Source organism: Puma concolor, chromosome C1 (genome assembly GCF_028749965.1).
Source record: "Puma concolor isolate L17-30 chromosome C1, mPumCon1.1.hap2, whole genome shotgun sequence".
In the NCBI taxonomy this organism is placed as follows: domain Eukaryota; kingdom Metazoa; phylum Chordata; class Mammalia; order Carnivora; family Felidae; genus Puma; species Puma concolor.
The window spans coordinates 7,571,125-7,583,559 of NC_141674.1; the positions used below are offsets into that span (position 1 = coordinate 7,571,125).

A 12,435-nucleotide genomic window follows, 5' to 3' on the forward strand; every position below is an offset into this window, starting at 1 on the left:
CTGGGGCCAGTGCATAGGAGGTTCAGGAAAGTAGATTTCAACTCCGTTTAAAGAAGGACTCCTGAAAATGAATTGACAGGCTGTTGAGAATGAGTTCTCTTGTTCATCGTAAGCATTCAGGTGGAAGCCCACCCATCATTTGTCGAGGTTGTTGAAGAGGGGGGTAGTCTTAGGTGATATGCGGGACCGGATGGCCTAAGGTCCCTTTTGACTTCTTTCCTTGTCCTGTACTGGAACAGCAAAAGCAGCATCTTTGCTTTACTTGGTTTTCTAAGTGCCTGGTGTGCTGTGCGTACCCGGTGAATGCTCAGTAACTATTCATTATTTAATCTTCGGCTTCCTGCTTCTTAATCTAACTTGAATAAAAACTGTTCGTGTTCAGTTCAGGAGCATCACTGTCTCTGGCACCCTCCTCAAATGAGTCATTTTGGATAGGCACAGTTAGATGGCCATCGAGGCCTGTATGAAAACAAAACAAAACAAAACAAAACACTGAAACTTCGGGCTGGGAATTGCATGAAATGGGTTATATAGTTTCTTACTTTATTAGGCAGAGTATTAGTCTTCATGACTCAGTACCGTCATTGTAGACGTAAATGTTTATATTGTGTTGTCAGTGGAGTTCTTTTTTCAAAAACTGTTGAAATATAGATATGTTGTATATTTGCCCTTATTCTAAATGACTCCACCTATGCCAAACAACCCCAAACGAACAAGCTTTTTGAGTTTTTTGTTTGCCTTTTCATAGATGTTTCTCTCTTGACATTTGTCGCTTGGCTTACTTTTGCTATCTGGTCTTTGTTCCGTAAGTATCTGTTAGTTGGCTTGTTTTTCCTTTCTCATTTGCAGTTTTAATCTTCTGTAATTTGGATATCCGATAGCTAAGCTCGTATACAAAATAAGTCGCAAGTAAGTAGTGAGAGAAAAGCTTTGCTATGTGCAAGATACGTTAAATCTGTCATTTCTTTTTTGGCAGCAGTGGTTTTTTTTTTTCTCCCTTTCTTTCTCTCCTTCCTCTCCTCTGTTGGTTTTCTCCTTTTTTTTTTTTTTTTTTTTGAATTGGGTGAGATTGGAGAGCTGAGCTCTGGAAAGGTTGGGTCTTATCCTCCGAGCCCATATCCCTGGTCGAGGTATCACAGGCTGCCTCCGGGAGTCAACTTAGAAATCATGGGGTGGCATAACTAGAGGGTCCTGAAGGTCATCTGGGTAAGCTGTTGTTTTGCAGAAATGAATGAATCTGTGGCACGGAGCAGGGGCGTGAGAGGCTGGGTCTCGGGACACACCAGTGTGAGGGTTGGACTCAGTGTGCAACTGTCTTGAGACCCACACTGCTTTCTGTCCCATCGTTCCACCAAGTTTCATTCCTGACCAATTTTTTGTTTGTTTGTTTTTTTAAGTAGGCTCCATGCATGTGGAGCCCAACACCGGGCTTGAGCTCACCACCCTGAGATCAAGAGTCAGACGCTTAACCGACTGAGCCACCAAAGCGCCCCATCCCCATTCCCTACCAATTTTGAGCAAAATGTGGGTGAAAGAGAAAATACAGGGTTTGTGTAAGGTAAAGTTCTGGAGAAAAATTCTCCGCTGGCTCTGGGCAGGTTCAGAATTAAAGTACATAAACCAAAAAGGCTTCTGTTTGTTGCACTGTTTGGCTATGTTTGCACTCAAGGCTGATATCGATATTGCAAGAGAAGCTTCAATCCTTTCATTCAAATTTACAAGAAATGCTGTTTCCTTTTAGTTAAAAAAAAAAAAAGTCCAAGAGAGCATTTGATTTGAGGAACCAAAAGTCTAGAAAATGTATCCGGGAGTCCTCGTCAATTTGGGGCATAATGAAATATAAAAAATACTCAATAAAAGCTCCTTTATTACTTTAACTGCTTAAATGTGGAGTTTTTAGCCATCAGGTTAATGTTTGGGTATCATTTTTTTATTTGATTGTGAGCACTTTTCCAGGTAGCTCTGCCACTCGAGCGCTAATCAGATTCCCACAGATGAATGGCGCTCGCTTCAGCCCTGACATCACCGCAGTTTTGCTTCGACGTTATTTTATTTGGTTTTCCTGTAAAAGTTAATAACTCTGTGTCCGTGTGTTTAAACAGGCAGGAAGAGAGAGAGAAAGGACAATGAGCAGAAACCGACGAGCAAGGTCTCCGGAAGCTTTTGCCAGACTGAGGAAATGTAGGCAGTTTTGTGATTTCAGAATATTTTGCCCTCTGAGCGGGGGTGCGGGGAATCCAGAGGGTTGCAAAGCAAGGCGGTAGTTCCTGATCCTTCAGAGAACAGAAAGCAAACTTCTCTCCGTTTCCCAGACAGAGCTGGGAGAAATTAGAAACGAGTTACTATTGATTTAGAGGAGGAGGAGGGTGCTCAATAGAAGTGATTTGCTTGATGGTGAAAATTGGTGAAATCTCGTGTTAATTGTAAGTAAATTATGTGTCCATTTTCGATGACCAATGTTGGTGAGAACGTCCCATGCGGGACATGAAGACCCTCCTTTTGATCTGCCCATCAGAGGTGGGAGATCTGAAATGAGGGCCTCGTGGCCAGGGGCGGCTCTGGTGTCTGGTAGGCCTCTCTCGAATCTTTTTTTTTTTTTTTTTTTTTTTTTTTAGAAGTGTGGTTTTTCATTGGGAGCGGTGGTTGTTAATAATAGGAATGCTCACGGTGTTTAGTGAAAGATCACAGAATGGTTCAAAGCCATGGTGCTTACCATTTGATCCTTCCTGCGTCCTGTGGACATTTCCTAAATGTTTCTAAGCTAAAAGTTTCTAAGTCGGGGCCCATCAGAGAAGGCAAGTGCAGTGGTAGCGATTGAGTCACTCTCTCTCCTGACTTTCCGCCTTGGTGCTGGGGGTACAGACGGGGTGTGTTCCACAGCTGTTATTTCGGTGCCCCTAGAAGATCCCCATCTATGTGAGAGGCATCCCTGGACTTGGGGTGCTCTGTTCCCTGCTCTTGGGGTGGCGAAGTTCCTTCTAAAGTCAGTGACAGAGGCATGGCCTATGTCAGATACTCCTTTCTTAGAAAACAGAACCTGGCCACCAGGGTTATTATTACATAGGGATGTCAGGTACCTCTGGCGCCTGCCACCCCACTTATTGCCAGAGTTGTTTCCGTGGATGCTGTCTTTGTAGACAGTCTGTCCCTGTCCACGTTCTTGGGCTTGTGTGTTTGGTGAAGAGGGTGATTTTCCTCTGGGAGGAGCGGACTTCATTTCACCATTTGAGTAGAAACTGTTTCTAATCCCTATCATCTTACTGTAAATTTGAAGATTTTTGAGTCTGCCAGTATTATGAATCATACTTTTGGATCTCATACTTTTATTTTTTTCCCCTTAGGCCATGGATGAATTTAAATAATAGCAGAAACTAGGACTCGGTGGTCTTCTGTTAGTGCGGATATTAACTGTTTACTTTTTTCTGCTCTTCACTGGATCTAAATGGGTGATTTAAAGGCCATGCACATTTGTCATTTTATATTTACTTATTTACTTTTTGTATGCAAAATATTTTAAAGAACATACCATCCGGTTAAGCAACATCCAGCCTCAAGGCCAAGGCAATTGCATGTTAGCTAGAATGGGGTCAAGGCGGGCCTCCTAGCTGAAAATTTCTTCTTTTCTTTTCTTTTCTTTTCTTTTCTTTTCTTTTCTTTTCTTTTCTTTTCCTTTCTTTTCTTTTTTCTTTTCCTTTCCTTTCCTTTCTTTTCTTTTCTTTTCTTTTCTTTTCTTTTCTTTTCTTTTCTTTCCTTTTTTTGGAGGAGTACAAATTAATTCAGTAGATTAAGGAGGAAATACTACATGCAGAGAGGCAAGATCAAGTACAAAAGCAAAGACTAAAGCAGAATGTCACAATATGGAGAGACCTAGACCTTGTTTTCCCTTTTGTCTGTGGCACAGCACCACACAGGGGCTTCCATTTATGGAAACAATTTTATCTCTTCTTTTCCGCAACATCCATCTTCTGCTTATTTGCTCAATCCTAGTACGTGTGGATAGCAGTATCAGGATCATTGACCTGTGCTCCCCAGGGAAACAACTTTATCATCTACAGACCAGAGCTTATGTGTGGTTCCTTTAGTCCTCTGTCTACAGTCTCCTCTTGCTTCCTAACTTACTCATGTCATTTTGCCCCCACGCCCTTCAATGAAGTTCTGTCCTACCTCTGCTATACAGATTCTTTTCTTAAAATGAAAATTTACCCCCTTCACCCATTTCTTCCACCCCTCCATTCCTGTCTCTGGCAACCACCAATCTGTTCTCTGTATCTATGAGTTTTGTTTTGTTTTTTTTAATGCCACATATAAGAGAAATCATATGGTGTTTGTCTCTCTGTCTGACTTACTTCACCTAGAATACCCCTGATGTTCATCCATGTTGTCACGAACGGCAAGAGTTCATTCTTTTTTTAATGGCTGAATAATACTCCTCTGTGTGAGTCGGGGGAGAGAGAATACATAATAATTTCTTTATCCATTTATCCATTGGGCACTTAGATTGTTCCCATATCTTGGCTATTGTAAGTAATGACATTTGTCATTTTAAATTTCTTCCTTGCTATCTTATCATTCAAACTATTTCTAGGCTATGACTATTTCTTTTGTATTCGAATCTATTTTTTTAAGTTTATTTTTTATTTATTTTGAGAGAAAGAGCATGCATGCACATGTGGGGAGGGCAGAGAGAGAGAGAGAGAGAGAATCCCAGGTAGGCTCTGTGCTGTCAGTGTAGAGCCCAATGTGGGGCTTGATCTCATGAACCGTGAGTTCATGACCTGAGCCAAAATCAAGAGTTGGATGCTTACTTAATTGACCCACCCAGGTGCCCCAAATCTGTTTTTTACCATTCAGTCTCTCTCTCGTTTTTTTGTAGGATGTATGTTAGGAATGTCATTTAGTGTCACCTCACAGGTTTTATTTTATTTTATTTTAATTTATTTATTCATTCACTCATTCATTCACAGGTTTTAGTTTTGTACTGTATGGGGGGTGATTGTAGGCAGAATTTCTTGGTCCAGAGCTTATCTTCCATAGAATCCAAGAGCCCATCTCCTTGCCTTCTGAGCAAGCTAAACCATCCTGAAGGGATCCTGTCCTATGCCACTTGGTGGTCATCTGTTCAGTGTCTAACCCCCCCAGTGATGACTTAATGCTTGAAACTGTCTGTCTGTGACATAACCTCCGTCCCCTTCCTAATCATCGCACATCTCAGTAGTGCATGACCAGAGAGGGCTTTCCTGATCTCCTTCATCTGGCCCTGACTTCAGAAGAGGTGGGAACCAAAGCACCGTTTCATCTGCCGAGCATCTGAAAAGTACTGGAGTTTAAGAGAAGTAACCTTCAGAAAGCGTAACATTCAGCCTATGCTGGAGAGAAAGGAACCGGGAAGTAGAAGCCATGGTATCATCAAGAAGGTCCTGGAGACTGAATGCTACATATTTTTAGTGCTGGAGTCACCAGCCACCGTCACTGAGTGAGCTCAGAGTTCTCCTAGGGAGCATCTTGGACACTGAGTCATTACATTCCTTTGGAGTGATTCAACTCAACAGCTTGACACCTTCATTAATTTTACAACACGAAGCCCGGGTGCTCTCTGCTTCCTCTTTAACAGCACAGGGAAATTAGAGGAAGATCGAAAATATAAAAACCAAGGGAAACTGGCAGAAGGAGCAGTCAGGGAGCTGTTGAAAGACATCGTGTTAAGAAATTGAACTCCTTGCCTTTTCTTGGTATCTCTTGAGACTGAGCACCCAACTCTTGCCACACATCTCTGGCACGTAAACCTTTTTAAATCTGTTCCTGGCATGCAGGCCGGACCTCTGACTTGCAGCCGGCTCGTTCGCCTTCTCTGCTGAGGTCACTGCTACCGTGATCCGTGTATAATGGCATTTTCCTCTTCTTTTCAGTATGGAGGCTATTACAGTTTCTTCTCTAAGCAGGACTTCAAACAATTTGCTGCCAGTTGGATTTCAAAGCCAAGGAAAAGGCAAATGTCATCCTTTTTTCCTCCCCTCTTTGGGTAACTGCTTTGTTGGTTGCATCAAAAATTAGAGGGGCTGCTATCTAAATTCAGGTGGGGATGCATGGGGACAAGGCATTTAAATTTGCTTTTCTTTCTCCCTGAAGGAGAAAATCCTTTTCCTTCTCAACCTTTCCTAAAAAGGAACTTTGATCTTCTCAACCCCGAAGCAAGGGTTTTCATTTCCTCTCCGGCAAGTGTGTGTGCACCGCAGCCCTTTCTGCGATGCGGTGACAGTGAGGCTCAGCGACAGCAGCTCCTCTGCTTTTCAGGCTTTGCTGCCCAACTGCACCAGCTCCCGGCGGCTGGAGGCTGGCGCCCACTGCGCTCTCCAGAGTCACCCTTTACGCCCCTAAAGCCACCGTCACTTGACATGAAATAGTGCTTGTTGGCTGAAGATGCTTTTTGATTTCCACACACATTTCTGGAAGAACTAGTTTAATCAAATAAGAAAACAATGACATTCTGACAAGCAGTTCATGCAATATTTTTAACTCGGGCCAAGAAGAAAACAATTTAAACATAGAGGTATTTCACTTTGAAAGGTAGTTTTTGTGCACACGGCGTTGCCACTTTTCATAAAGGCTTTTACTACATATATCAATGTGTTTTAAGAGAGGCTAGGGTCAATAATGCGTGCTTTGGAATTCCCTAAATGCAGATTTACACAGTAGACCTTAAAAATACTACATTCTATCATGTCAACTCCTGTGCACTTCTACCAGAGATATTTTATTTCTTTAATGTGAAAAACAAAAGGACAGAGGAAAGTAAAACAAAGGAAATAAGGGCCCACAGGCTTAATTAGTATAGAGTTGTAACCCAAATCAACAATGGGAAGGACACAGTGACAAAAACCAGGAAATTCCAAGTTGGAAGAGAGGCTCTTTCCTTTAACTCCTTGAGTGCTAGGGCACTTGCTAGCACGCTCCTGACCCAGGTGCAGGAGGCTGGCTCAAGTACAATACAACTCGCCGTCTGTATTTTTGAACTTCCTGGCTTTTGTTGACTTTCCCCCCTCCGTTCCCCCCTTGATGCAAATGAAATGTACCTCTGTGTGTGTGTGTGTGTGTGTGTGTGTGTGTGTGTTAACTGTAGATAAACGGGGCTAAATGTGCCTCTTGATTTTGTAACCCTCAGAGAAGGAGAAAGAGTGAAAAAAAAATTCCTGTCACTGTCATCTGTTCATTTTTAATGAGCAATTTTAAAAAATTGAAAATAAAAGAGGAAAATGAATAGGTGTTGAACCAGCCCGTGATATGTAAATGCCAACTAGTAATTACCTAAAACCTCAATTTTCATTCTGTTTCATCTTGCAAAACATTTCATTTTCCCTGAGTGAAAACACTTCACCGGGGCTGTGCGAGTCAGCGGAGCGGCCGCCCTTGGCCTGCGCGGCCGCCGGCTCCGGCTAGGGGGCACTTTGGCTCCGCGCTTGGGCTGCCTGAGCGGCGTGTCCACCTCAAGGTTATTCCCCTCTTGCCATTCCAGTGGTTTTGCTCGGAGAGCGGAGAGCGTTCGGTGGCGCCCCTCCCCCCACCCCCACCCGGCTGGTTTCGGGGAGCCGTATCCCTCCTTGTCCTTGCACGGGGATCGTATTGAATTTTGGCTGACCGAGCCTTCCTGTGCATATTAACTTTCCCCTCACCTGCCTGCGAGCCCCCTCGGCTTCCCTGCGTGGCACCTCAACACTCTTCAGAGCAGCTTCCTTTCTGCCGGTCCCCCCTCCTTCCTCCCTTTGGGATTTCGGACACAACAGTCTCTCTTTTTTGTTGCCCGCTTCTCCTTTTTATTCCTCCTTTTTCATTTTGGCGACTGGGGTTAGGGGTGCGCGTGGGGGTGGGTGGGGGGGGCACGGCTCCCCTCGCTTGCAGCTCACACACGTTTGCCCTCCTGCCACGCTTAGAATGAGGGTTCTGACATTTCTTGTGCGTGCTCGTAGATTCTCTTTCGTTCTGGTTCAGGATCTGACACCTTGTGGGTGTGTTCGCACGCACGGCATCTTGGAATGTGGCCCGTGATACCCCCGCTTCCAGGGTGGTCACCCTTCTCAGCCCCTTCCCTAGCTAAGAGGGAGAGTGTGGAGGATTGAAAAAGAATGGAGAGCCCCGGGATTGGGAACTGGCAGATTAGAGGGGATTCTGGATGCAGAGAGCCAGAATTATGTTGTCCTAGGACCCTGGATCTGAGAGTGCTTTGCCTGGAATCTCAAGGAACACGGCCTCTTTAGTGAGATATATAGCTTCATAATTAGCCCGTTGCATTTTTTCACGAGTGCTAGCATCAGCGTTCTACGATGTGTTTCCCTGATTAACAGCTGCTTTGCAACTATTTCCTTGTGCCACCGATGACCATATTTGTCAAGGAACTCCTGACAGAGTACTGATTTCTTACTAAAATGCAGCATTTCTGTTTGAAGAGGGTGCTCTCGTTCTCCACACTGCCCGGCGTTTAAAGTCGGTCCTTGTTAAAACTCGAGTTGGCTTTGGTCTGACGCTTGTTAACAGGATTCTGGGTATCTATCTGCTTTAGAGTACCAGCGTAGGAACCTCTCACAGGCGATGGAATCTTCTGAGGCACGCACGTGCCACACTGCGGCGTTGGGGTGGGCCTTTCGGGCCCGCACCTTGGTCATTCCTTTTGCCCTCTGGCTGTGATCTCTCTGGGTTAAAAAGGACTTGGCTTTGGTTGTTAGCGTCATTAATTTTTGACTATTTTTAATATTTTAAAATGGCTAATGAATGCTCACGTTTTAGGAGATAGATGTGTACGGAGCACACAGGAGTGCTGGAATTGGTGGCATTCCAAATAAGTGTCACTGGAGACAATGCATCAGGTTTACGTGTCAGGTGCAAAGTGCTAAGGCTTCCTCACACCCCGGGGTCGCTAGCAGGCAAGCTCTGTTCTCCTGTCCCCCTCGTGCGGAAAAGAAAGTGTGCCTTCTGAAGATTACAGCGTGCGGGTCTTTTGTAGGAGAGCGGGAAGCACACAGGACGCATCTCTTCAGCGAAGACTGTCGGAACCTCGAGTCTGCTCACCAGGGATTACTTATCTTGCACAATGCATTTAACAGCACATAGTTCATCATAGATCACCCCTGAGTATGCTGTAGTGCATTGATTTATACAAGTACAAATCCTGGGCTCTCAAACAAGGGTCTCTCGCGATTGGCCAGTCATCCGGGGTCCAAAGGCCCCTCTTCCCCCTGGGTTGCAGCAGGCCCTCCGGGGCAGCCATTGCAGAGGGGAGGTTACTCCCCTTGCTTGCATCGTGGCTTTACCTCTGGCTTTCAGTGACAGGCCCGTGAAAATGATCAAATTTCCCTAACACTCGGGAGTTGACGGTGACAGGGTGGTTTTATTTTGCTTTTTGGGGGAGGGAGGTGGAAGGTGAGGTCACGGGAATAGGGGTGGCGAGAAACTTCGCTTCTGTTTTCCTCTGAGTTCGTCACCCGTATTTTTATGATACCAGCTAGTGGCAATTCGAGGTGCGCTCATTAAGAACTCTCAGCGCAAGAGGAGGAGAAAGGAAAAACGATTCCATGTTTCTCATGGACTCAACGGCAAGTGGCTTCCAACAACGGCATCAGGTGCTGTGCACCAGAATTTTCCCTGGCTTGCTGCACTCCCACAACATGTGCAATAAAGTTCCTGTCTCCGTTTTACATCTTTGACATTGAGGCGGAAGATTTGGCCTGAATTTATGTAATTTAGTTGGGCACAAATATAACCCATGAATAGTCACATTCATCTCCTAATTAGAAAATCAAACGATAATACAGGACAGGCTGCAGGCACCCCATCATTTCGACCAACAAAAGCATGCTGTGTGTGTCGACCCTCTGTAGAGGAAGAGCCAGTTGAATTGCTTCATGAAGTTAATGCAAAGTGTCCAACAATAGGTGAATGAAAGCTGCAAAACCCAGTGTGCCCAGCAGTTATTTAGTGTGCTAAAATCTTTGCATTATGGGTACAGATTTGGGGAAACCTTTTACCATCTGTGGATGGCTCTCGGGCATGTAAAATTCCGGGTTGGACAGGCCTTTCCCCCGTATTGTAGCTCCAGTTCCTCGTGCGGTGGGTGCAGGGGAGAGTAGAGAGTAGCTGAAGAAATAATTAGTGGAAGGAGGAGAGAGGTTTTCATATGTTCACACTTACCTGGAGCTGCCTATCTGGGTATCTTTCTTATTCAGCACATTATGTTGAGGCTATTAGTTTGGATGCTTTATATTTTTGCATCTGGCGTAGTGATATCGATGCTGTTAAATATGTGATTTGCCTGTCGCCTGCATCTTCAGACAGAGATCAAGAGGAACATAAACAAGTCCCAAATATACTTTATGTAGGTGTTTGGCAGCATGATTTTATATGGCTTGAAATTAGTGAATGGAAACTTTAAAAGAAATTGTTCATATTTTTGCAAGTTTGAAGTGTGCCGGGACTTTGTCAAATTCCCGTTAAAATAAATACGTCAATTTCATCTCCCTCCCGAATTCATTTATCTTGCTTTTTTAAAAGGTGTTTTCTACTTTACCTGATGTTTAAATTGGATTCGCTCGTTTATGCTGTTCTTTGCTATATCCCCCACGTTTTTCTTAAATGAATTACTAATGACAGAGCACTCCATCATTCCCTCTCTACAGCCACTTTAAGGAAAGCATGGTGATCTAAACCTTTTAACCTATTAAAGATGATTTTTCCCAATTGAATCAGACCCACCACAGGTGTAATAACTAATCATTTAAACTACACCTGCTATTATGTATTTTTAAGCCATTATGCGTGTTGGATAGATGATAATTCATGTTTATTGCATTGTCCGATGGATCCGTTTTGCCTACACTAGGCTGATTAATGTATTTAAAGAAATAAGAGATGCAATTTTTAAAAAAAAATTGATGGAATGCGCCAAGCACTGCATTGAGTGCACCATTAAACCCATCAGAACTTTGCTCTCTGACCAGAAATGCATATACCAAGGACTATATTAAAAAAGCAAGGTGAAACCTGTGCATTTTAGTGGTGGGATTCTGTTTTCTTTCTCCATCATGGAAAATTTTGGAAGGATGAAGGAAAGGTCGGCGCTTCTGTGGGTAAATGAGAGGAGCGGTGTTGTTAATGTCTGCTGCTCAAGACCTGCTCATCCACGTTCCCTCTGACACCTGGTGCACACACCGCTGCGTGCGGAGACCGCCGCGTGATACCAGTGTCGTAATTGTCGTGTGTGTGGCAGGTGTATTTTTTTCCAGGTGAAGGGCGGTCACCCCTGAGCCATCAGAGCTGTGCCGATGGGCATCGTCCCTGGGGGGCCTGTGACTGTGTAGCTGTCCACCCCTTCCTGGACATGGGGCTCTCTTCCTCTTGTCTCTCTCCTTCCTCCCTCCCCATCCCCCCTCCGGCTTCTCCCCTTCCCCTTTCTTCTGCCCACCCTGGTGGGTCAGCTCCTCTGCTTTCTCCTCTTGTCCCGTGGCCACTCCTTCCTTCTCCCCAGTCTCTCTTCTGTCTTCCTCTTCTCTCTTCCCTTCTCCCGTGTCTTCATTAAACTGTATCATTTTGTAGATGTTGGTCACATTTTTTTTTTCTTAAAGTTTGGTGCGAACCGAGGAGATGTGGTCGAGGGACCGAGGGGGCGTGTATGGAGTTTTGGGCTCTAGAATCTGGAGCATGATTTGCGTCCAGTCCGGAGCTGTTTGGTTACCACTGCAGCTCATGACGGGGTTTAATAGGTTTGCAGGGCTGGATGGATGACAGCCACGCTCCGGGAATGCTGTTGTGTCTTACCGCTGATGGGCCCGGATCCGAAGGCCTGGGACACTTGAGTTCATCCTTTACAGAGACTGTCTCCGGCAGGCCTCCAGTAGAGGGACTACAAGGGAAAATATATAAGGGAGTTGCCTGGCTTTCTGTTTTTCTTTCTAATTTATCGTCATCTTTTGTTATCAGAGAAGTGTGTCTGGTCGCAAGATTAAATTCATATAAAACATGAGGAGACTGTTTGTAAGTTGTATTCCATTTGTAGCCACAGTCGCTGCATAGCTGCTGTCCTTAGTCTGCAGGATCTTAGAAAAGTTCCTTATGTTTGGTCCCTTAGAAATTTTTTCCTTCGGCAACTTAGGAGGGAACTCTAGGGTCTGATGACTTTACCTGTAACATGAGATGTTATTACCCATTTGGTTTTGATGAGATAAGTAATGCCAGTCATTGAAAACAGCCCCTTCCCTCTCTGGGGCAGGTTGGCATTTCCCACCCGTTGCACTAGTGCCCGGGACAGAGAGCACACAAGCAGCGTGGAAATACACACTTTGTGTGTGCTGAGTGATGTGAAGGTTAATGCCTTCAGCACGCTGCCTTCCACCCCCTCCTTGGCTTATTTGAAGATATGAAGATTTCATTAAATAATATCATCACCAGACGTAG

At 44.6% G+C, this 12,435-nt stretch overlaps 1 protein-coding gene across 1 annotated transcript in view; it reads left to right on the top strand.

The window, feature by feature from the left end:
- The window catches only part of PEX14 (peroxisomal biogenesis factor 14), a 144,602-nt gene that overhangs the window by 44,137 nt on the left and 88,030 nt on the right, over positions 1–12,435 (top strand). The window lies entirely within an intron of this gene.